We start from the raw sequence: 24,798 nt of genomic DNA on the forward strand, positions 1-24,798 counted from the left end.
TCTTCAAAGCCTCCACATCTCAGGCTACACAGAAGGAGATGCAGCAGCCCGCTGAAGTGGGAGCAATCCGTAGGCTTACAGGTTATTAGGGGAAATAACACCATTAATTCTCCTAAGTGCTTTTATACTGAAATAGCAAAGCAAGATGAATCACTGAGCTTGTTTGGAGGTTCTAGCAGGGGAGCACAGCCATGCATACCCTTGGCCAGGGAACAGAACCGTCGCTAGCGGGGAAGGTCCTCTTTGGCTTCGGCAGGGGCACACAGGGAGCGGTGAGGGAGGAAGGGAATACCTGCCTGGCCAGCCAGAGCAGCCAAATCAAGCCTGGTGATCCATGGTGTGAAAGATATCAAAGCCACGTCACCCTCACACCCAAGTCCTGTTCAACATCTTTATTGATGATCTGGATGAGGGCATTGAGTCCAGCATCAGTAAGTTTGCAGATGACACCAAGCTAGGAGCAGCTGTGGAGCTGTTGGAAGGTAGGAGAGCCCTGCAGAGGGACCTGGCCAGGCTGTTTGGGTGGGTAGAGGCCAGTGGGATGAGACTGAACAAGGTCAAGTGCAGAGTTCTACACTTTGGCCACAACAACCCCAAGCAGCACTACAGGCTGGGGACAGAGTGGCTGAGAGCAGTCAGGCAGAGAGGGACCTGGGGGTGCTGGGAGATGTTAGCTGAAGATGAGGCAGCAGTGTGCCCAGGTGGGCAATGCAGAGCCAATGGCATCCTGGGCTGGCTCAGGAGCAGTGTGGCCAGCAGGACAAGGGAGGTTATCCTTCTCCTGTACTCAGCACAGGTCAGGCCACACCTTGAGTGCTGTGTCCAGTTCTGGGCTAATCCATTGCAGAGAGATGTTGAGGTGCTGGAAGGTATCCAGAGAAGGGCAACCAAGCTGGTGAGTGGCCTGGAGCACAGCCCTGTGAGGAGAGGCTGAGGGAGCTGGGGGTGTGCAGACTGCAGAAGAGGAGGCTCAGGGCAGAGCTCATTGCTGTCTACAACTCCCTGAAGGGAGGCTGTAACCAGGTGGGGTTGGTCTCTTCTGCCAGGCAAGCAGCAACAGAAGGGGACAGAGTCTCAAGCTGTGGCAAGGGAGGTCTAGGCTGGATGTTGTTAGGAAGTTGTTGTCAGAGAGAGTGATTGGCATTGGAATGGGCTGCCCAGGGAGGTGGTGGAATCACTGTCCCAGGTGTTCAAGAGAAGCCTGGCTGAGGCACTTAGTGCCATGGTCTGGTTGACTGGCCAGGGCTGGGTGCTAGGTTGGACTGGATGGTCTTGGAGGTCTCTTCCAACTTGCTTGCATCTATGATTCTATGACTAACTTCAAGAGCTGCACTACCTCAGGTATAATGGCATCAGATCCCCTCAAAAAAAAGACCCACAACCTACCCTGATATCCTAGCACCAAGCTTTCTTCCTTGCCAATGGAGACTGTTTTCTGGTGACTCTCAGACAGCACCACGTTTCTTCTTGGCATCACTGCTCATATATCAGACTTGAAAGCAAGGGCATGGGCTTGACCAATGGCTGCTTTTTAGCTGTCTTTTCCCTGCCAAATTGTTTCTTTTTAAAGGCCACCTAATTAATGGTTATAGTTTTGTCTGCTTGCCAAAGCTTTAGGCAATCCCATGGTGTGATTTCAGACTTCTCTTTCTTCAGCATATGGAAGGAAGAAGACCTCTTCCATCAGAGAAGCACAACTTCTGCCCTGTCCCTGTGCCCTGGGGTGGTTGTGGCCAGGAGGAGGTTGCTCTCTTCTCTCAGGTGGCCAGCATCAGAACAAGAGGACACAGCCTCAGGCTGTGGCAGAGGAGATTTAGGCTGGAGGTGAGGAGAAAGTTCTTCCCTGAGAGAGTCATTGGACACTGGAATGGGCTGCCCGGGGAGGTGGTGGAGTCGCCGTCCCTGGAGCTGTTCAAGGCAGGACTGGACGTGGCACTTGGTGCCATGGTCTGGCCTTGAGCTCTGTGGTAAAGGGTTGGACTTGATGATCTGTGAGGTCTCTTCCAACCCTGATGATACTGTGATACATGGACAAATTCAGCACCTCCTTCAGGATTCAGTCCAGTGGAGGAGGGAATCATAGAATTGTTTCAGTTGGAAAAGAGCTCTAAGGCCATTGAGTCCAAGTATCAACCCAACACCACCATGGTCATTAATCCATGCCCCAGAGTGCCACTCCCAGGACTTTCTTGAGCATGAAATGTTCAAAGTGCAAACCCCACTTTAACAGGATGCTTTTTCAGTCTGGAGAAATAAATCTGGAAAAGATCAGCAGTAAACAGGTGAATATGCTGCAATTACATCACATTTCTGGTCACAGGTGCCAAGGACTTGAAGCAATCCTCAGATTTGTTCTGGCACCTGGGACATCAAAGCACCTAATCGGTGCTTGGATCCAACTGCCTATCGTGCTGGTGTTTGATAAAGACACTTCTATAGGATGAGAAATGTCACCACCTGGCAGGGCTGCAGCGGAGTAGAGCTCTTCAGTGTCAGAACAGATGATGGAACCACTGATTAGGGGGTTTATTAAAGCTGTGTTCATGAGACCATTTCATTAACTGACTTACAAGTAGATTAGCTTTCCCAAGGCAGTCTGGCCAATATTTTCCCCTGCTCTTATGATGTAAACTCTCCATCCAACACAAGAACCTTCTCCTCCTTTTCCTAGTGTCTTCTTATGTTTTCTCTGTGAAGATGGAGCACACACCCACAAAGGAGCTGAGAAAAGATGTAAGAGCATGGAAGCACTGCAACTCCAGCTCCAAGCTGTTGAGAATCATAGAATAGAAAGGGTTGGAAGAGGACAAGTACTCATAATGTTGCCTTCTAATCCCCTGCTCCAACATGATGAAGGATGACCAAGTTCTGCACACCTAGGAGGACTTCAACTCAGTCAAGGTTACTTAGGTGTGTTTTTGTTCTCCACATTTCTTGGCCATAATCTTAAAGTGAGTGAGAAATGGAGTTCTGTAGGGAACATAAATGTAGGTTTCATGTCTAAGAACTGATAAGAGGGGAAGGGAAGCAGTTGTGAGCCACCTTCCACCAAAAATGGATTTAAAGCTTTTACTGAAGACCAGAATTCTTAGCTAATGCTTTTGCAAACAACATTAGTACAGTGTCACTTCCAGGACAGTGGCATGAGAGACAAAAGTAAGAAGCCTCATCACCTGAGGACAGCTTCCCCTTTCACAAGGTGGTGGAAGGAGAGACCAAACCAGTGCAGTGGTGGAGGGAGAGACCAAACCAGTGCAGTCTAAACAGCAAGTTATGAAAGACATGAAGTTGGATGGGAAAGCTCAATTCCTGCCTCACCTATTGCCAAAAAGCCCTAGATTACATAGTCAGGTAGAGCTTTTTGTTACTGCAAGCCTCTAGGACATGTCAAGAGACACACTTGGAGTCTGTAGCACTCTTGTGCTGACAGAGCAGTCCCTTTTGGTACTTGGGAATTCAGTTTTTGTTCTATTTGAGTTGAGTTACAAACCAACAGAAGTAACAGTGCTACTGAAGCCACCTGCCCAGCAAGGTCACAGAGCAGTATAGCGGGGAATGGTGGCAGTGGATCAACCTCCCTTTCCACACTGATGTTTTTGGTTTGATTTTGGTTGTTTGTTTTTTTTCTTCATTTATTTAGTTGAGCATTGCACTGGAAGCACAGTGGATTGACTGGAGCAAGTAATGAATCATGGTGGCCAGTAGGACAAGAGAGGTTATTCTGCCCCTGTACTCAGCACTGGTCAGGCTACACCTTGAGTGCTGTGTCCGGTTCTGGGCCCCTCAATTCAAGAGAGATGTTGAGGTGCTGGAAGGTGTCCAGAGAAGGGCAACAAAGCTGGTGAAGGGCCTGGAACACAAAACCTATGAGGAGAGGCCGAGGGAGCTGGGGGTGTGCAGCCTGCAGAAGAGGAGGCTCAGGGCAGACCTCATTGCTGTCTGCAGCTACCTGAAGGGAGGCTGTAGCCAGGTGGGGTTGGACTCTGCTGCCAGGGAACCAGCAATAGAACAACGGGACACAGTCTGAAGTTGTGCCAGGGGAAGTCTAAGCTGGATGTTAGGAGGAAGTTCATCACAGAGAGAGTGCTTGGCCTTGGAATGGGCTGCCCAAGGAGGTGGTGGAGTCACCGTCCCTGGAGGAGTTGAAGCCAAGCCTGGCTGAGGCACTTAGTGCCATGGTCTGGTTGACTGGCCAGGGCTGGGTGCTAAGTTGGACTGGATGATCTTGGAGGTCTCTTCTAACCTGGTTGATTCTATGGTTGTACAAAATGGCTTGGAAGGGACTTTTCAGATAACCTAGTTCCAAGCCCCCTGCAATGAGCAAGGAGACCTTCTCTAGAGCAGGTTGCTCCTGCAATGGAAGAATTGCAGCTTGCAGTCACCATGGTCTGAAATGAGATTGCTTACTCCACCTGAAAGAAAGAGTAGAGTTTGAAGCAGAAGCATGCATGGCTTGAGAAAACAGTTTGTAAAAGCCTCTGGCTGTCAAGCATCTTCATAAAATACAGCATTGAGCTGCATCACAGTCATCCTGAGCTCTGAACTAGCTTCTCACAGCCAGGATTTCAGCCTCTACTGAATAAACCTCGTTTCAAAGTAGCCACTGCACAAGACAGAGCTTTTGCCTCACTGATATAAGACAGTGTTCATGAGATTTGAGAGTTATTCCACTTACCTTGTTAGGAGACCTCAGACATTCCCTCCATGCTCATCCAAGGCTTCTCAAAACATTTCACAGCATTAGTCTTGGCAGAGTCACACTTGCACAAGGGAGCAGGAAGATGCAGTTGAACAGAGGAGCTCAGCATGAGTAAGGAGGTGCAGCCAACACCCGTGAGTGATGTTGCAATGATCATTGAGCCTACTCCTAGCTAACCGGGGGGCCACCGAGGCCCCCCGGCCTTTTGATCCCACTCCCATTCACCCAGTGCACACCACAGGGACTCACCTCTGGTGACAGGAGGAGGATCCTCTGCCCAAGTGGGCAAGCTTAGGGCTGCTGCCTTTCCTGGGGCCGATTAAATAGGGGAGCAGGCAGGGAGGGCAAAGTGGCCACACCTGGGGTGGGAGGAGACTCCAACAGCAGCCACCTGAACCACTCTGCAAAGAGGGATTTTCATAACTGCTTACAGCTGCAGGTTACATGGTTAGAACAACATCCATCACACCACTTCTGTCCTTAAGGTCATGCTCTTCATGCAAGAGGAAATCAAATATTATCAATGGATCATAGAGCAGTTTAGGTTGGAAGGGACCTCAAGGATCAGCCAGTTCCAACCTTCTGCCACAGGCAGGGACACCTCCCACTAGAATAGGTGCTCTGGGTTTGGGGCAAAAAAGTGCAGTGTGGGGTGGGAAAGGGGCAGAGGTGGTGGAAAAGGAGAGGTGGTGCTGAAAGGAGGGAGACGAGGAGGAGAAAGGATGGAGGTGGTGATGAAAAGAGGAGTGTGGGAAAATGAAAGGAGGAAGACGGAAAGAAAAGGAGGAAAGTGGAAAGAAAAGGAGGAAGATGGAAAGAAAAGGAGGAAGATGGAAAGAACAGGAGGAAGGTGGAAAGAAAAGGATGAAGATGGAAAGAAAAGGAAAGAGGTGGAAAGAAAATGAGAAAGATGGAAAGAAAAGGAGGAAGATGGAAAGAAAAGGAGGAAGGTGGGAAGAAAAGGATGAAGATGGAAAGAAAAGGAAAGAGGTGGAAAGAAAATGAGAAAGATGGAAAGAAAAGGAGGAAGATGGAAAGAAAAGGAGGAAGGTGGGAAGAAAAGGATGAAGATGGAAAGAAAAGGAGGAAGGTGGGAAGAAAAGGAGGAAGATGGAAAGAAGAGGAGGAAGGTGGGGGAAATCAGGAGATGGAGATGAAAGGAGGGAGATGGGGGAGAAGGGAGATTAAAAAAGAAAGCTGGACCTTAGTGTTTGCATTGAAATCACCTTTAGCATCACCAACCCATTGTCATTTCTGCTCAGAGTAGTAACCAGACATCTTCACCAGCTCTCTATGGTGGCTGAAACAGAGCAAGTCACAAAATCAGGAACTAAAGAGGAAAACTGAGAAATAAACAATGAAAAAGAAAAAACAAATACAAGTTATAAATACATATATTTATATACACACCAAGTGTGAGGTCTTTCAGCAAGTTCTGCATGGGTCAGCAATGTGCTCTTTTGGCCAAGAGAGCCAATGGCATCCTGGGCTGCAGCAAAAAAGTGTCCCCCACAGGTCTAGGGAGGTTCTTCCCCTCCTCTGCTCTGCCCTAGTGGGACCACAGCTGGAATACTATGTCCAATTTTGGGCTCCCCAGTTTGAGAGTAACAGGGACCTGTTTGACAGAGTCCAATAGAGAGTCACAGGAATGATTTGGGGACTTGAGCATCTCCCCTTTGAAGAGAGACTGAGAGCCCTGGGGCTGCTTAGCCTGGAGAGGAGAAGGTTGAGAGGAGATCCGATCAATGTCTATAAATACCTGAAGGTGGGTGTCAAGTGGCTGGGGGCAATCTCTTTTTGGTGATCAGCAGGAATAAGCCAAGGAGCAGTGGATACCAACAGGAACAGAGAAGGTTTCAGCTCAACATGAGCAGAAACTTCTTTATAGTGAGGGTGACAGAGCTCTGGAGCAGGCTGCCCATAGGGTTGTAGATTCTCCTTCTCTGGACACTTCCAAAACCACTGGGATGAATTCCTGTGCAGACCACCCTGGATGATCCTGCTTTGGCAGGGAGGTTGGACTTGATAATCTCTGGAGAACCCTTCCAACCTCAAACATTCTGTGATTCTAAGGCCAAACCAACATGGCCTTGAACATGGACAGCTTCTCTCAGCCTGCCTGCACAGCAGAGTGCTTCCAACCCTGCCAGCATTGCTGTAGCCTCCTCTGGTCCCACTCCAACAGTTCCCTGTCTGTGCTGAGCACTCCAGAGATGGCCCCAGTGCTCCAGGTGAGGTCTCAGCAGAGCTCATCAGAGGAGCAGAATCCCCTCCCTGCTTCTGCTGCCCGCACTGCTGGGGATCAGCTCAGGACAGGACTGGCTCTGGGCTGTGAGTGCTCAGTGCTGGCTCTTGTCAGCCTTTCACCCACCAGCACCCCCAGTTTCTGAGATGGATCAGAGTCCATCTCAATTAACATGAAGGAAAGCATGATTGAATGAAGAATCCCTGCCTCCTTCATAGTTGGTGTGTTGTTGTCATCATTTCCTCTCTTTGCTTTGAAGTCTGTATTGAGTGAATCTGAGGTTTGGAAAGAGGGAAAATAGCTGTGAGACAGGGAGGCACTTGCAAAACAGGGGGATTTGCAGCAAAATGGCAGAACCCCAAATACTGCTGTTTCACTAAATCTGCACCAAAACTGACCTAATTCCCTGAAGATGGCAGGTGCTGCTCACCTGCAAATGGCACAGAGTCACAGAAACATGCAGGTTGGCAAAGCCCCTCAGGATCACCAAGTCTAACCTAGACCCCTACTCTAAAAGATTCACCTTAAACCATATCCCTAAGCACCACATCCAAACCACCCTTAAACACATCCAGGGTGGGGGACTCCACCACCTCCTTGGGCAGCTTATTCCAGCTGCAAGGTTCACCCTAAGCCATATCTCTAAGCACCACATCCAAATGACTCTTGAACACATCCAGGGTGGGTGACTCCACCACCTCCCTGGGCAGATAATTCCAGTCCCTGACCACTCTCTCCATGAGAAACTTATTCCTAATGTCCAATCTAAACCTCCCCAGACTCAGCATGAGGCCTTTCCTCCATATTCTGTCTCCAATTACCTGTGAGAAGAGACCAGCAGCAGCCTCTCCACAATGTCCCTTCAGGTAGCTGCAGACAGCAACAAGATCTCCCCTCAACCTCCTCTTTTTCAAACTAAACAGCCCTCCTTCTTCATTATCATTCTTTCTCCACTCCTTCAACACTCAAAACCCTTGCAAAATTAATGTTGTGCAGCCTTGAATGCTCCAAGAGGAACAAAAGTTGGTTCATTTCACACATTTAAGACATTCCTTACTCGAGGAGTCATATCTCCAGTCTTTCTTCCTCAACCACTTTGGGATGAACAGGCAATGTAAGACTTCTCTGTAGCATGTTGGTAATTGCATGAGTATTAATTTTGAGCAGCTCTAGGTGACAGCATCACATGTAGTGCATGAATCTACCAGTTTTGAGCAGCTCTAGGTGACACTATCACATGTAGTGCATGAGCCTACCAGTTTTGAGCAGCTCCAGGTGACAGCATCACATGTATTGCATGAGCCTACCAGTTTTGAGCAGCTCTAGGTGACACAATCTCATGTAGTGCATGAGTCTACCAGTTTTGAGCAGCTCTAGGTGACACTATCACATGTAGTACATGAGCCTACCAGTTTTGAGCAGCTCTAGGTGACAGCATCACATGTAGTGCATGAGTCTACCAGTTTTGACCAGCTCTAGGTGACAGCATCACATGTAGTGCATGAGTCTACCAGTTTTGAGCAGCTCTAGGTGACAGCATCACATGTAGTGCATGAGTCTACCAGTTTTGACCAGCTCTAGGTGACAGCATCACATGTAGTGCATGAGTCTACCAGTTTTGAGCAGCTCCAGGTGACAGCATCACATGTAGTGCATAAGCCTACCAGTTTTGACCAGCTCTAGGTGACACTATCACATGTATTGCATGAGCCTACCAGTTTTGAGCATCTCTAGGTTACAGCATCACATGTAGTGCATGAGCCTACCAGTTTTGAGCAGCTCTAGGTGACACTATCACATGTATTGCATGAGCCTACCAGTTTTGAGCAGCTCTAGGTGACAGCATCACATGTATTGCATGCGCCTACCAGTTTTGAGCAGCTCTAGGTTACAGCATCACATGTAGTGCCTAATCTTTGATCACATTGGGTGATTCTGTGCTCCACAACCTCCCTGGAAGTGTTCAAGGCCAGGTTGGATGAGGCTTTGAGCAACCTATTCTAGTGGGAGGTGTCCCTGCCTGTGGCAGAAGGTTGGAACTGGCTGATCCTTGAGGTCCCTTCCAACCTAAACTGCTCTATGATCCAATGATAATATTTGATTTCCTCTTGCATGAAGAGCATGACCTTAAGGACAGAAGTGGTGTGATGGATGTTGTCCTAACCATGTAGCCTGCAGCTGTAAGCAGTTATGAAAATCCCTCTTTGCAGAGTGGTTCAGGTGGCTGCTGTTGGAGTCTCCTCCCACCCCAGGTGTGGCCACTTTGCCCTCCCTGCCTGCTCCCCTATTTAATCGGCCCCAGGAAAGGCAGCAGCCCTAAGCTTGCCCACTTGGGCAGAGGATCCTCCTCCTGTCACCAGAGGTGAGTCCCTGTGGTGTGCACTGGGTGAATGGGAGTGGGATCTAAAGGCTGGGGGGCCTGGTGGCCTCCTGGTTAGCTAGGAGTAGGCTCAATGATCATTGCAACATCACTCACAGGTGTTGGCTGCACCTCCTTACTCATGCTCAGCTCCTCTGTTCAACTGCATCTTCCTGCTCCCTTGTGCAACTGTGAATCTGCCAGGACTAATGCTGTGAAATGTTTTGAGAAGCCTTGGATGAGCATGGAGGGAATGTCTGAGGTCTCCTAACAAGGTAAGTGGAATAACTCTCAAATCTCATGGACACTGTCTTACATCAGAGAGGTAAAAGCTCTGTCTTGTGCAGTGGCTACTTTGAAATCAGGTTTGTTTAGCAGGAGGTGAAATCCTGTCTGAGAGAAGCTAGTTCACAGCTCTGGATGGCTGTGGTGTGGTCCAGGATTTGATTTGATTAAGCTGCTGGCAGCCAGAGGTTCTTCAGGTTAGAAGTGAGGAGAAAGTTCTTCCCTGAGAGAGTCATTGGACACTGGAATGGGCTGCCCGGGGAGGTGGTGGAGTCGCCGTCCCTGGAGCTGTTCAAGGCAGGACTGGACGTGGCACTTGGTGCCATGGTCTAGCCTTGAGCTCTGTGGTAAAGGGTTGGACTTGATGATCTGTGAGGTCTCTTCCAACCCTGATGATGCTGTGATACTGTGGTCTGGGCTGCAGCAGTGAGTTGACTCCTTTTGTTAGCAGCTTCTTCAGTAAAGAAACTTACTCTGCCTTGGCAAAATGGAGCAACATGGGAGTGCTATTTCAGCTCTCTGCCTGAAATGAGTGCAAGATAGAGTTAAGTCTGTATAGACATCCCAAAGTTATCTAACTTCATTTTTGTCAAGCCAAAGTGAGTTTGTGCTGCAAAGAAAAGTTCAGAACTGCTGTTTCCTTCCAACCTCTCTTCATGGTTTTATGGCCATAAGCATTCAAATTGCCTCTCTGTAATGGATCACCTCTCTTCATCTGGACCACAGTAAATGCTTGTGGCCATGTCCTTAACCTTGTTGTGAGTGGGAAGGAGCAACTATTAGCTTAAACTACCCTCAGGCTCCAAACCAGCAAAATCTAAGGTTACCTGAGCTCTCACTGCAGTAACTGATGTGCTCTGCAGGAGCAATGCATGTTAATGATCCTCTTCCTAATGCATTATGCATCGTCAGGGAAGTCAATCAATACCACTTTGAGTGACTGATGCCCACTGAGGCAGTGTGACTCACTGTCAGGTCCCTGGATGGGTCAGCAGGCTGACACTCTCCCAAGGTGGAGAAAACCTGCTAGTCTCATGTGTTTTGCTGTTGAAGATCACTTGAGTTTTATATAAGATACAACTACTGAAGCTCTTTTCTCACCACACAGCTTACAGAGATCTTTCCTCTCCTGTAAACAAATCAATCAGCTCTTCCACCTGAAGGTTAATGAGGTAAGAACTAAGAGGTGGGGCAGCTCAGATAGAGCTGTTAAATGGTAGCTCACTTTGTTTCCTTCCTGATGTGAATGAACTTCCCACCCTGGTTAATTCTGTGCTTCTGTGAACTTCAGGCTGAATTATTGCATGAGTTTTGGTGTGAGGGACCTCTGAGTTCTGCAGTCATAGAATGAACCAGGCTGGAAGAGACCTCCAAGATCAGCCAGTCCAACCCATCAACCAGACCATGGCACCAAGACAAACCTCTTCAAAACAGAGTGAACTTCAAATTTACAGGTGATAACTTGGGGCTTTATCCAGTTGTGTTTGGGTGACCTCCAAGAACGGAGATTCTCTTGGTACCTGATGTACTCTTTGTCCTCACACTGCCAAGCTGATGCCTAAATTTGGTTATGCAATATTCACTCTCAACCCTGAGCACCTCCAAGCAGGTAATGGAAGTCAGATATTTCCTCCACTTGGTGGTGGGCAGCATTATTAGCTTTTCAGTTGGAGAAGAGCACAGTGGAAAATCAGTTGAGCAAAACTTAGACACTAGAAGCAGTGTTGTTGCCATTCTGAAGTCTGCTCCATTTCAGGAGCCTTGAAATGTCATGGAACTCCTTTGTAAGCCAAGTCCAGTGGTGCCAGTATCACCAAGGTTGGAAGAGACCTCATAGATCATAAAGTCCAACCCTTTACCACAGAGCTCAAGGCTAGACCATGGCACCAAGTGCCATGTCTTTGAGCCAGGTCTGGCTCTTCAAAAGAGATTTTGTTCCCCAACTCTTGATGCCTTAAGGTGATAAATATCACTAAAATCATAGAATCAGGCAGGTTGGAAGAGACCTCCAAGATCATCCAGCCACACCTAGCACCCAGACCATGGCACTAAGTGCTTCAACCAGGCTTTTCATCAACACCTCCAGAGTCAGTGACTCCTCCACCTCCCTGGCAGCCCATTCCAATGCCAATCACTCTCTCTGCCAACAACTTCCTCCTAACAGCCAGCCTAGACCTCCCCTGGTGCAACTTGAGACTGTGTCCCCTTGTTCTGTTGCTGCTTGCCTGGGAGAAGACATCAGTCCCCACCTGGCTACAGCCTCCTCTCAGGTAGTTGCAGACCTCTAGAACACTGAAGCTTAAGTAGATCATATACTGATATTTAAGAGGTGGCAGCTGTTCATAAAACTCTGACTGGCCTCTTTCCTCCTCCTGACCCCTCCAGATGCACTCCCTTCAGTTTTCAGGCTTGATTTAGTGCCTTTTCAGCTGTTTCAGAATAGAACTGAGCTTGCTCTAGTGAGAAAACATTATAAACAAGGAAATGTTCTTTTTTCTTCTGGCTTTCTGGGATTTCATGCCTTAGCAGTCAGCAGCATTTTCTCCTCAGGTGGTTGGCTGGCTTAGGAAGGTCTCTGGTGAACCACTAATTATACAGAGCAGGTTGTGCTCTGTGATGCTGTTTGTGCCTACAGAGGAAAACACAGTCAGAAAGCCTCCTCTTCCACCAAATTACTTTGGTAAGATAAAGAGGAGTTCCTAAAAATAGTTGTCCCACCCCCACACACTTTGGGAATCACCCAGACTAGACTCAGCAGCTCTGGAAGTTGAATGAAGCTTAGATTTACAGCTTAGCTCAATGTACAAGCAGATAGTTACAGGATATACAGTTATAGACTGACATAGACAAGGTGAAAGGTAACACAGAAACACAGCAGCCCTCCCAGACACCTGAGTCCCCAGGAGGGGCTCCCAACCACCTTCTCCCACCCCCTCTACCTTACCCCAGATGTTGCCTTGTGCCCCAAGGAAGAATGGAGGTTGGCCAGGGCGTTAGGAAGCAAAGTGGATTATTTGGACATAGAGGGTGAGGTTAGAGAGAAATGCAGCTCAGAGCTCAGGCTGTTTTTTCTCTTGTTATTACACAGCTCAGCAAGCCTATGAGTGAAGTAGACATCATTGTTTCACAGCCTGTGATCTAATCCTCCTCACCAAACATTCTAGCTCGCTTCAAACTAGCACACCAGTGGCCTCCTCAATTCAAGAGAGATGCTGAGGTGCTGGAAGGTGTCCAGAGAAGGGCAACAAAGCTGGTGAGGGGCCTGGAACACAGCCCTGTGAGGAGAGGCTGAGGGAGCTGGGGGTGTGCAGCCTGCAGCAGAGGAGGCTCAGGGCAGAGCTCTGTGCTAGTTTGAAGCAGGGTAGAATGCTTTGGTGAGAGAAAGTAGATCATAGGCTGTGAAAGGAAAACAGTGGTGATGTCTACTCCCCTCACAGTCTTGCTGAAGAAGAAATGAAAACATTAGATAACACTCTCACCATTTTGTCTCACTTTCTGGCTGGGCTGCTGACTGAGCTGCATCTCCCTAACCTCACCTGCCACTCACCTTTGCTTCTTAACCTCTTGGCTGAACCTCTATTCTTCTTCAGGACTGGGGTAAGGTTGAGAGGGGCAGGGGGAAGGTGCAGAGGTGGTTGAGAGCCCCTCCTGGGGACTCAGGTTTCTGGGAGGGGAGTTGTGTTTTTGTGTTACTTTTTACCTTGTCTATTTCTGTATATATTGTAAATATCTGCTTGGATATTGTGCTAGCTGTAAATAAATACCATCATTTATATTCCCAGAGCTGGCTGAGACTAGTCTGGGTGACCTCTAAAGTGTGGGGGTGTGGGGAGCACCCAAACCATCACAGGCTCATTGGTGTCTACAACTCCCTGCAGGGAGGCTGTAGCCAGGTGGGGTTGGGCTCTTCTGCCAGGCACCCAGCAACAGAAGAAGGGGACACAGTCTCAAGCTGTGCCAAGGCAGGTCTAGGCTGGATGTTGTTAGGAAGTTGTTGTCAGAGAGAGTGATTGGCATTGGAATGGGCTGCCCAGGGAGGTGATGGAGTCACTGTGCCTGGAGGTGTTGAAGCCAAGCCTGGCTGAGGCACTTAGTGCCATGGTCTGGTTGATTGGCCAGGGCTGGGTGCTAGATTGGCCTGGATGATCTTGGAGGTCTCTTCCAACCTGGTTAATTCTATGATTGTATTCTATGAGATGGGTTGGAGTCAATCATCCTAAAGACCTTCTCCAACCTGAAAGACTATATGATTTGGTGAGAGCATTGGGGCAAGGCAAGGACCTGCTTTATCTGGTGAAAAGTCCTGTGGGATTTGAGTTTTGGATCTCTTTTAGAGCTGTTGTCATTTAGCAGGTCTGCACCTCAATCACTTTGTGCAGGAGGAACAGTAGAAAGCAAGGGAGACCTTTGCTCCTCAGTACAAAAAGAGCTGAGTGAAGCAGCAGACAAATAGGTGCCACCCCTGCAGTGACAATGACAAAACAATGTCTTTTTCTCAGCTGACTTTACAAGTCAATGTGAAGCTTTGCAGGAATACAAACAGAGGTTTGTAACCTTTGCTGTGCAAGTGGTCCTTGCTGTTTAAAATGTGACTGTGCTGAATGTTGCTTATTTTCAGCTCAGGAGTCGTGATTTGCTCCAAATTTATGCTGCTTTTAGTCCCCTTTGGTTCTGCAGAGGACAATCTGTTCAATTTATTCACTTTTCATAAGGGCTCTGAGAGGGATATTTATACAGCCTTCAAAAGGGGGCTGGGTGCTGCCTGTAGCTCTAAAGAGACCTGGCCCAAGCACTAAAGAGGTCTGGTTTTAATGGGATTCTAGAGGTGACAGTAACAAGCAGCTTGGGGCAATGAAGCACAAAGGTGACAAGATGCTTGGGTGCTTTCTAGAGGCTTGATTAATGTGTTTTGGGTCTGCATGCTCTGCTGTAGCAGGACCTCTTCCTATCACATTCATGTGCCTGGAGAGGAGCTGTGAAAGTGAATAAGTGATGACAACAGTCCTGCTCCATAGCATTTTGGGAAAGCTCTGCTGCCATTTGGGCTGTGCTTGTTCATCACACTGCTTTCTGCTGGCTGCCACCATGTTGGCACTGCAAGCAGCCACTCACCAGCACCTCAGGCAGCTTAAAGTCCTTCTCAAAGGGTAGATGACAGCAAGCTTGACTTGAAGGCCAGGCATGCTCAGCAGAGGAGGCTCAGTGCAGACCTTATTGCTCTCTATGACTATCTGAATGGAGGTTGTAGCCCCTCCCCAGCCTTGCTGCCCTTCTCTGGACACCTTCCAGCACCTCAACATCTCTCTTCAATTGAGGAACCCAGAACTGGACACAGCACTCAAGGGGTGGCCTGAGCTGTGCTGAGCACACGGGCAGAAGAACCTCCCTTGTCCTGCTGCCCACACTGCTCCTGAGCCAGCCCAGGATGCCATTGGCTCTCTTGGCCACCTGGGCACTGCTGCCTCATCTTGAGCTCCTACCTAGCAGCACCCCCAGATCCCTCTCTGCCTGGCTGCTCTCTGCCACTCTGGCCCCAGCCTGTAGTGCTGCTTGGGGTTGTTGTGGCCAAAGTGTAGAACCCTGCACTTGGCTTTGTTAAATCTCATCCCATTGGCCTCTGCCCACCCATCCAGCCTGGCAAGGTTCCTGGACTCGATCTCCTGGTTCAGATCACCAAAAAAGATATTGAACAGGACTGTGCCCAGCACTGATCCTTGGGGGACACCATTAATGACAGCTGCCAACTGGATGTGGCACCATCCACCACCACTCTCTGTGCCCAGGTCCCTCCCTAACTTAGATGTATTATAAGCTAATATTTCAACTCATTTTAGCTACAGCAGATAGATAGAAAGAAAGAAGAAAATAATTCTTTTTATTTAAACAGTTCACTTATTTTGCAGATTTCTTCCCTGAACCTTATCTTTCTAGACTAATCTTTTCCACCTCTGAACTGATATAATTGGGAACAAAGTCAATCCCAAACGAGTTGGCACTGGAGATCAGTGCAGTCAGAAAATACTTCTGCTGAGTAAAGGAGTGTGGAGAGTGTTTAAGAGATATTGTTAATGTTTAAGAGAGAATTTAATGGGAAGTATGAATCTGGTCTTGAACCAGAGAGAGGGGAAAAAAAGCCCCCATGGTTGGCTTGTAAAAAGTGGTCTGCCTTTGTTGCATCAGACTTTGGAATTCAGGCATTTGAATATTCTGCCCAGGGAGGTGATGGATTTAGCATCCCTGGAGGTGTTCAAAACAATGTGTGGATGTGGAAGTTCAGGACATGGTTTAACAGCCACGGTGGTGTTGAGCTCATGGTTGGACTCAATGTTGTCTTAGAGTTCTTTTCCAAACACTTCTAGGACTTGCTGAAAGTAAAGGAGATGAAAGTAAATTATTTCTGACCACTTAGTTCTGCCTTGCACTGTTTGGACTCGACATGGCTTGGCTGCCTGAAGAACTACGTTATGTTATCTGTGTGAAAGGTACATTTCAGGCATGACTTTGGGTATGTGGCAGAGTTTTTCATGTGACCTCTGGTTATTGTGTCCAGCAGAGCAAGGGAGGTTCTCCTCCCCCTCTGCTCTGCCCTGCTGAGACCTCATCTTGAATACTGTGTTCAGTTTTGGGCTCCCCAGTTGCAGAGGGACAGGGATCTGCTGGAGAGGGTCCAGAGGAGGGCTATGAGGATGATGAGGGGACTGGAGGGCATGGCTGATGAGGAGAGGCTGAGGCACCTGGGGCTGCTTACTCTGGAGAAGGGAAGACTGAGAGGGGATTGGATAAATGTTTATAAGTATCTGAGGGCTGCCAGGAGGGGGGGGACAGGCTCTGATCACTGCTGCCTGGGATAGGACAAGCAGCAATGGGTGTAAGTTGCAACAAGAGAGGTTCTGCCTCGACACAAGGGGGAACTTCTTTCCTGTAAGGGTCCCAGAGCCCTGGCACAGGCTGCCCAGGGAGGTTGTGGAGTCTCCTTCTCTGGAGACTATCAAGATCTGTCTGGATACATTCCTCTGTGATCTGTGCTAGATTGTATGGTCCTGCAGGGGAGGTCCCTTCCAACCCCTAATGTCCTGTGATTATTCATGCCTAGAATGCTGTGTGCAGTTCTGGAGCCCCCAACACAAGAAGGAACTGTTGGAGCCTGTCCGGAGGAGGTCCTGAAGATGCTCAGAGCGCTGCAGCAGTTCTGAGGACAGGCTACAAGAGTTGGGGCTCTGCAGCCTGGAGGAGAGAAGGATTCAAGGAGACCTTATAGTGACCTTCCAATATCTGAAGAGGACCTACAGGAAGGCTGGAGAGGGACTACTGACAAGGTCTTGTAATGACAAGATGAGGAGTTACAGGTTGCAAGCCATCATAGGGGAGACTTAAACAAGATGTTATGTAGTTCTTTGCAGTGAGGGTGGTGAGACCCTGGCACAGGTTGCCCAGGGATGTTGTGGCTGCTCCTTCCCTGGAGATATTCAAGGCTAGATGAAGCCTTGATCCTCATCATGAACTGAGGCTCAAGGTTAGATGAGACCTTGAGTGACCTGTTCTAGTGGGAGGTGTCCCTGCTAACAACAGGGGGTTGGAATTGATTGATCTTTGAGGTCCCTTCCAACCTCAACTGTTCTACTATTCATTGTTCTCCTGCAGTTATTCAGCAGATCTGTCTGAAGTCACTGTAGGAAATACTCACTGCAAAGGTCTCATGCAACTTTAAAAACACACTTATTTGAGCTCTTGAAGACAGAAGGCTGATGTTCTTGCTCTGGTTTCAAGAAAGCAGTAAGACTGGTGCTTAGTGACTTATCAGAAGCTTTGCAGTAAGGTAGTGATTGATAAATTAATTCAATATAGATTTCTCATGTCCAGGGTTAACATCCTGTTGTTTAGCCTGGAGAAAAGGAAGCTCAGAGCAGACCTCATTGCTGTCTACAACTACCTGAAGGGAGGCTGCAGCCAGGTGGGGTTGGTCTCTTCTGCCAGGCAAGCAGCAACAGAACAAGGGGACACAGTCTCAAGTTGTGCCAGGGGAGATTCAGTCTGGATGTTAGGAGGAAGCTGTTGGCAGAGAGAGTGATTGGCACTGGAATGGGCTGTCCAGGGAGGTGGTGGAGTCACTGTGCCTGGAGGTGTTGAAGCCAAGCCTGGCTGGGGCACTTAGTGCCATGGTCTGGCTCACTGGATAGAACTGGGTGCTAAGTTGAACTGGATGAACTTGAAGTTCTCTTCCAATCTGGTTGATTCTATGATCCTAATGGCAAGAGCACTTTCCCCTGTGCCTCAGAGAGGAGATGTCTTTGCCCTCCACCATGCCCATGCATGCTAAGGATGATTTAAGACTTGAAGTCTCCTGCTTTGGGGCATAAGCCTATTATTCAGAAGTGCAGGAAGTCAAAGTGGCTTTCTTTTTATGCTCACTAAAGACCTGATGGTATATTTGGGTGGATTTTTTATAGGAGTGCTCTCTCCTACAATCTGGAAAGTCAGATTTGCTTCTTGATGCATTTCATCTACCAACACCTAGGCAGCACATATTTAAGCAGCATATGCATATTCATCCTGTCTGCACCTTCTGTTGTGACATGTGTTTCACTTCCATGTTAGCTCTGCAGCACCTCCTTTCAGTTAAATAGCAGTGAAATAGGTTTTAAGATGATTTTAGGTCTCAAAAAAAGCAATATGGTGCTGGTAAGTGACTGATTTGAGCTGGGGCAAGGGTGAAACCTCACACACTGTGTGTTTAGTGGATTTAAAGCTGTATCAAGTTCTAAAGCATCTAAAGGGAATCAAAGCCAAAATTTGGTGGTTGAGGCTCCTGCCCTGGAAGTATTCAAGGTGAGGCTCTACAGGGCTCTGGGTAAGATGGTCTAGATGAAGATCATAGTCAGTCAGGGATGAATCATAGAATCAACCAGGTTGGAAGAGACCTCCAAGATCATCTAGTCCAACCTAGCACCCAGCCCTGGCCAGTCAACCAGACCATGGCACTAAGTGCCCCAGTCAGGCTTTGCTTCAACACCTCCAGGCACAGTGACTCCACCACCTCCCTGGGCAGCCCATTCCAATGCCAATCACTCTCTCTGCCAACAACTTCCTCCTCACATCCAGCCTAGACCTGCCTTGGTACAGCTTGAGACTGTGTCCCCTTGTTCTGTTGCTGGTTGCCTGGCAGAAGAGCCCAACCCCACCTGGCTACAGCCTCCCTTCAGGTAGTTGCAGACAGCAATGAGCTCTGCCCTGAGCCTCCTCTGCTGCAGGCTGCACACCTCCACCTCCCTCAGCCTCTCCTCATAGGCTTTGTGTTCCAGGCCCTTCACCAGCCTTGCTGCCCTTCTCTGGACACCTTCCAGTACCTCAACATCTCCTCTGAATTGAGGAGCCCAGAACTGGACACAGTACTCAAGGTGTGATCTGAACCAAAAGGATCATCCAGTTCCACCCCCCCCTGCCATGAGCAGGGACACCCTACCCTAGAGCAGGCTGGCCACAACCTCATCCAGCCTGGCCTTAAACACCTCCAGCCATGGGGCCTCAACCACCTCCCTGGGCAACCCATTCCAGCCTCTCACCACTCTCATGCTGAGCTGTTGGAATGGTACAGCTATTGGAACTTGAAATACTGGAACATAAGCCATGGCCAGGTGAGAGTGCATGAGCTCAGAAGCACTGAGTTGAGATAAAATAGAAGGTTGGAATGATCTTAGTGAATGATGTAGCAAATATAAATCAATGTAAGGCTGGAGCCTGTGGGTTTCACCTATCTCTGCTGAGTTGGGTTGCTCAGACACAATGTACATGTTGTTGAGAGTATATGATGTGTGTCTACACTAATTAGTATGTAATTTCCAATGCAAGTACATGTAACCAATTACAGTTTAATACAATTTGTAGCCTTCTGATGAGAAGTTTATAAACCCATGCTTGGGGTGCAATAAATGGAATTTGCTTACATCAAGTGTCTCCCTGTGTCTTCTGATGCCTGGGGCATCTTAGCCCATGGCACTGAACAACTTCCTCCTCATGTCCAGCCTGAACCTACTCATCTCCAGCTTTGCTCCATTCCCCCTAGTCTTGTCACTCCCTGACAGACTAAAAAGTACCTCCCCAGCTTTTTTTGTAGCCCCCTTCAGATCCTGGAAGGCCACAAGAAGGTCACCTGGGAGCCTCCTCTTCTCCAGCCTGAACAGCCCCAACTCTTTCAGTCTGTGCTCACAGCAGAGCTGCTCCAGCTCTCTGAGCATCCTCCTGGCCCTGCTCTGGACACACTCCAACATCTCCATATCCCTCTTGGAATAGGGGATAGGGGCTCCAGAATTGGATGCAGTATTCCAGGTGGGGTCTCAGCAGAGTAGAGGGGAAGAATCACCTCCCCCCACCTGCTGTTCACACTTCTGATGCAGCCCAGGATCTGGTTGGCTTTCTGGGCTGCAAATGCACACTGCTGGCTCAGAGTGTCCCTGCTGACTGCAGAGGGCGTTGGACTAAATGACCTTTGGGGGTCCCTTCCAACCCAGACCATTCTATGATTGGGTGATTTCCTTTGGGGTTAATTGTCACTTAGATTTTTTTGTTCTTTATAGACAAGAATGTTTGAAAATTGATTATAAATATATGAGCTATTTACTGTATAGCTATTGTGGCTAGGCTTGCCCCCTCCCTGGAGTTGCTCAAGGCGAGATGAGATCAGGCATTGAGCAATCTGGTCTAGTAGAGGGTATCCTGGCCCATGGGAGGGAGGTTGCAATCTGTAAGGTCCCTTCCAACCTGAACCATTCTGTGACATGTTGAGGTGCTGGAACATGTCCAGAGAAGGGCAACAAAGCTGGTGAAAGGCCTGGAACACAAACCCTATGAGGAGAGGCTGAGGGAGCTGGGGGTATTTAGCCTGCACTCTCTCTGCCGACAACTTCCTCCTAACATCCAGCCTAGACCTCCCCTGGCACAGCTTGAAGACCCCCAGGGACGGTGCCTCCACCACCTCCCTGGGCAGCCCATTCCAATGCCAATCACTCTCTCTGAAGAACTTCTTCCTAACAGCCAGCCTAGACCTACCCTGGCACAACTTGAGACTGTGTCCCCTTGTTCTATTGCTGGTTACCTGGGAGAAGAGGCCACCCCCCACCTGCCTACAATGCCCCTTCAGGTAGTTGTAGACAGTAATAAGATCACCCCTGAGCCTCCTCTTCTCCAGGCTGCACACCCCCAGCTCCCTCAGCCATTGGCTCTCTTGGCCACCTGGGCACACTGCTGCCTCATCTTCAGTTTACTGTCTATCAGTACCCCTAGGTATGTTCTAATCACAGAATGGTTTGGGTTGGAAGGGAGCTCCAAAGGTTCAACACCCCTGCAATGAGTAGGGATCTCCTCATCTAGGTCAGGTTGTTCAGAGCCTGGCCTTGAGTATCTCCAAGAATGGAGCTTCAACTACCTTTCTGGGCAACCTGTTCCAGTGTTCCACCACTCACTTGGTCTGCTTCAGTGCACAGACCTGAGCTGTTCCCTGACCTCCTTCCAGCTACAGAATGGAACAAATTAGAGATCTAAAAATATGTTTTCCTGGTTTGGTACCAAGGGAAATTCCACTTGTGGTCCAACTCATCTTGGAGACACACAGTTCTGAGGCACAAATGATTATCTTTATGCTCAGCAGAAAGTACCCTGAGTAGTTGGGAGGCAACACAGGCATATTTTGTTCCATCTTTAGCCCAAAGAACTCAGTTTATAGCTGAGATTAACTTAAGAGTAGGGGTAGAAGTAATTACTCAGTCTTTCATTCAGTGATATTGATTGAGCAGCATTAGGCTTTAAACAGAGGTGTGCAGGAAGGGACACAAACACAGTGAGAACCAATTACTCTCAATGACCTTTTATCCTAATTCAATCTCAACCTGAAGATGCCAAATGAATGAGGTGAATGATTTAAGTAGTGCATTGGGTTTGCATGGCAAGATTTAGGCAGGGGTGGGGATACAGGATGAGATTCTGTAAGATGCTACTAAGAAGCTTCCCCTGTGTAAGGCAGAGACAGTTTCTGCTGGCTCTACTGCTGGCCAAGGCTAAGCCCATCAGAGCACAGAGTTAGCATCTCTGTGGTGACTGTTTAAGAGGGGAAACTTGCTGTGCCACAGCAAAAGCAGCCAGAGAGGAGTGGGAATATGTAGAGCAACAACTCTTCAGACACCATGGCTAGTGAAGAAGGAGAGGGAAAGAGGTGCTTCAGGAGCTGGAGCAGAGATTTCCCCACAGACCCTGGTGAAAACCACGGTGAGGTACTGTCCCCCATGGAGGTTACTGATGGAGCAGACACCCACCTGCAGCCTATGGAAGACCTCATAATGGGCAGATGGGTGTGCCTGAAGGGGACTGTGACCCCAGGGTCCAGCACTGCTATGTGCTGGAGCAGGCTCCTTGAAGGCCTTGTCAATCAGTGGAGGTATCCACAACTTCTCTGGGCAACCACCACCCTCACAGTAAAGAACTTTTTCCTAACACCCAATCTAACCCTACCTTGCTCTAGTTTAAAACTGTTCCCCTTGTGCTATTCATAGAATCATAGAACCCTATGAGGAGAGGCTGAGGGAGATGGGGTTGTTTAGCCTGGAGAAGAGGAGGCTCAGGGGTGACCTCATTGCTGTCTACAACTACCTGAAGGGGCATTGTAGCCAGGTGGGGTTGACCTCCTCTACCAGGCAACCAGCAATAGAACAAGGGGACACAGTCTCAAGTTGTGATAGGAGGAAGTTGTTGGCAGAGAGAGTGATTGGCATTGGAATGGGCTGCCCAGGGAGGTGGTGGAGTCACCATCCCTGGAGGTGGTCAAGCAAAGACTGGATGAGGCACTTAGTGCCATGGTCTGGTTGATTGGCCAGGGCTGGGTGCTAGGTTGGCCTGGATGATCTTGGAGGTCTCTTCCAACCTGGTGGATTCTATGATTCTATGATTTTAGTCGTGGCAATGTGCTTCTCAAAGCTAAGAGCATCTCTCTGGTGTTAATTCAGGATTCTTTGTTACCAATGTAGATTTCCATCTCTGCTTCCCTCCATAAAGCTTAAGCCTCCACTTTCATCACAAGGAAGACCTAAAAAAAGAGATGTGTGGACAGCACAGGTTGTTTATCTGCTTTTTGCTAAGAGACTGACCTGCTAATTATCTGCTGTTATTCAGGCTGGGCTGTGAAGAACAATTGGTTTCCTGTTGTCTTCCAGCCCCAAATGTGTGGTTGTCTCTAATGCCTGCAGCATTGTCTTGCTCTCTGCTCCTGGATTATACCTTACTGGGCAGCAATGCTGACAGACTTGATGTGCAACGTGAGATGAACTGAGGAGAGACAGAGGTGGAGGCTGAGATGAGGGCAGAGGCACTCACTCCTGATACTAGTGCAGAAGGGTAAAGATGGTGCTCAGTGCCTCTGTGGGGATGCTTCAGCTGTTGGGCAGCTGAAAAGAGGAAGGCTTGAAGTTCTCTATCAAATTATGATGGGGGTCAAGGAGGAGGGTGTTATGAAGTTGGATCTGAAGAGAGTGATGTCTACAACTACTTGAAGGGACATTGTAGCCAGGTGGGGGGTGGCCTCTTCTGCCAGGCAAGCAGCAATAGAACAAGGGGACACAGTGTCAAGTTGTGCCAGGGGAGGTCTAGGCTGGATGTGAGGAGGAAGTTATTGGCAGAGAGAGTGATTGGCATTGGAATGGGCTGCCCAGGGAGGTGGTGGAGTCACCATCCCTGGAGGTGGTCAAGCAAAGACTGCCTGAGGCACTTAGTGCCATGGTCTGGTTGACTGGCTAGGGCTGGGTGCTAGGTTGGACTGGATGATCTTGGAGGTCTCTTCCAACCTGGTTGTTTCTGTGATTCTGTGCCTGAACACACTCTGTTCCACCTGTCCTGGTGTGTTTTTACCCACTTGAACAGAATCATCTGCCTGGAAAAGGCCTTGGTCATTGATTCCAATCCTTAACTGACATCTCCCTGTACACAACAGTTGAAACATGTCCCTGAGCTACTCATCCAAATGCCTTTAAAACACATGTGGGTGATGACACCACCAGTGCCTTGGTGTTCCACCACCTGATAACTGTTTTGGTGATGAGATATTTTGTAATGCTCAACCTAAACCTTCCCTGGTGCAACTTGAGGCCATTTCTCAGAGTCATAGAACCATTTTGGTTGGAAAAGGCCTTTAAGATCTTTAAGTTCAGCTATATTCACTTAAAATCATTAACAGTTGATTGAGAGGTCTTGAGAAGCTCCACCAATATGTGTCTTTTGCAGGTGATTCAGGTCTTGCCAACATGGGGTGGAGTCTAGTTGGAAGCCTGTAACTAGTGGGGTCCTGCAGGGATCAGTACTGGGACCAGTTCTGGTCAATATATTCATCAATGACCTGGATGAGGGCACAGAGGGCATTGGCAGCAAGTTTGCTGATGGCACCACACTGGGTGGAGTGGCTGCCTCACCAGAAGGCTGTGCTGCCATTCAGAGAGACTTGGGCAGGGAGAAACTGAGTGGCAAGTGTAGAGTCTGGCACTTGGGAAACAACAGCCCCAGGGAACAGTATAGGTTGGGGACTGATCTGCTGGAAGGCAGGGAAGGGGAAAAGGATTTAGGGGTCCTAGTGGATGGAAGGTTGACCATGAGCCAGCAGTGTGCACTCATGGCCAGGAGGGGCAATGCCATTCTGGGGCTATATTAGAATGGCTGTGGGTAGTAGGTCAAGAGAGGTTCTCCTGCTCCTCTCCTCTGCCCTGGTGAGGCTGCATCTGGAGTACTGTGTCCAGTTCTGGGCCCTGCAGTTCAAGAGAGACCTAGAACTGCTTCAGAGAGTCCAGTGCAGAGCCACAAAGATGCTGAAGGGAATGGAACAGCTCTGCTACAATGAGAGTCTGAGGGGGCTGGGGCTGTGTTGCTTGGAGAGGAGGAGAGTGAGAGGTGATCTTATTCATGTTTATAAAGATATAAAAGTGAGTGCCAAGAGGATGCAACCAGGCTCTGCTCAGTGATGTCCAATGACAGGACAAGGGGCAGTGGTGGAAGCTGAGGCATAGGAGGTGTCATGTAAACACAAGGAGGATTTTTTTTCCCTGTGAGGGTGACAGAACCCTGGAACAGGCTGCCCAGGGGGGTGGTGGAGTCTTCCTCTCTGGAGACATTCAAAAGCTGCCTGAATGTGTTCCTGTGTGATCTGCTCTAGGTGCTCCTGCTCTGGCAGGGGGATTGGAGTTG

At 48.8% G+C, this 24,798-nt stretch overlaps 1 long non-coding RNA gene across 1 annotated transcript; it reads left to right on the top strand.

Annotated features, from left to right (window-relative positions):
- Nucleotides 1-9,272: 9,272 nt before the first annotated feature.
- Nucleotides 9,273-11,035, top strand: LOC135179632 (uncharacterized). The gene is made up of 4 exons (XR_010304061.1): nucleotides 9,273-9,306; nucleotides 9,423-9,578; nucleotides 10,697-10,760; nucleotides 10,880-11,035. It is a non-coding gene; the product is annotated as an uncharacterized LOC135179632 (long non-coding RNA).
- Nucleotides 11,036-24,798: the final 13,763 nt, after the last annotated feature.

The sequence above is a fragment of the Pogoniulus pusillus genome, chromosome 11, assembly GCF_015220805.1.
Source record: "Pogoniulus pusillus isolate bPogPus1 chromosome 11, bPogPus1.pri, whole genome shotgun sequence".
Classification (NCBI taxonomy): Eukaryota; Metazoa; Chordata; class Aves; order Piciformes; family Lybiidae; genus Pogoniulus; species Pogoniulus pusillus.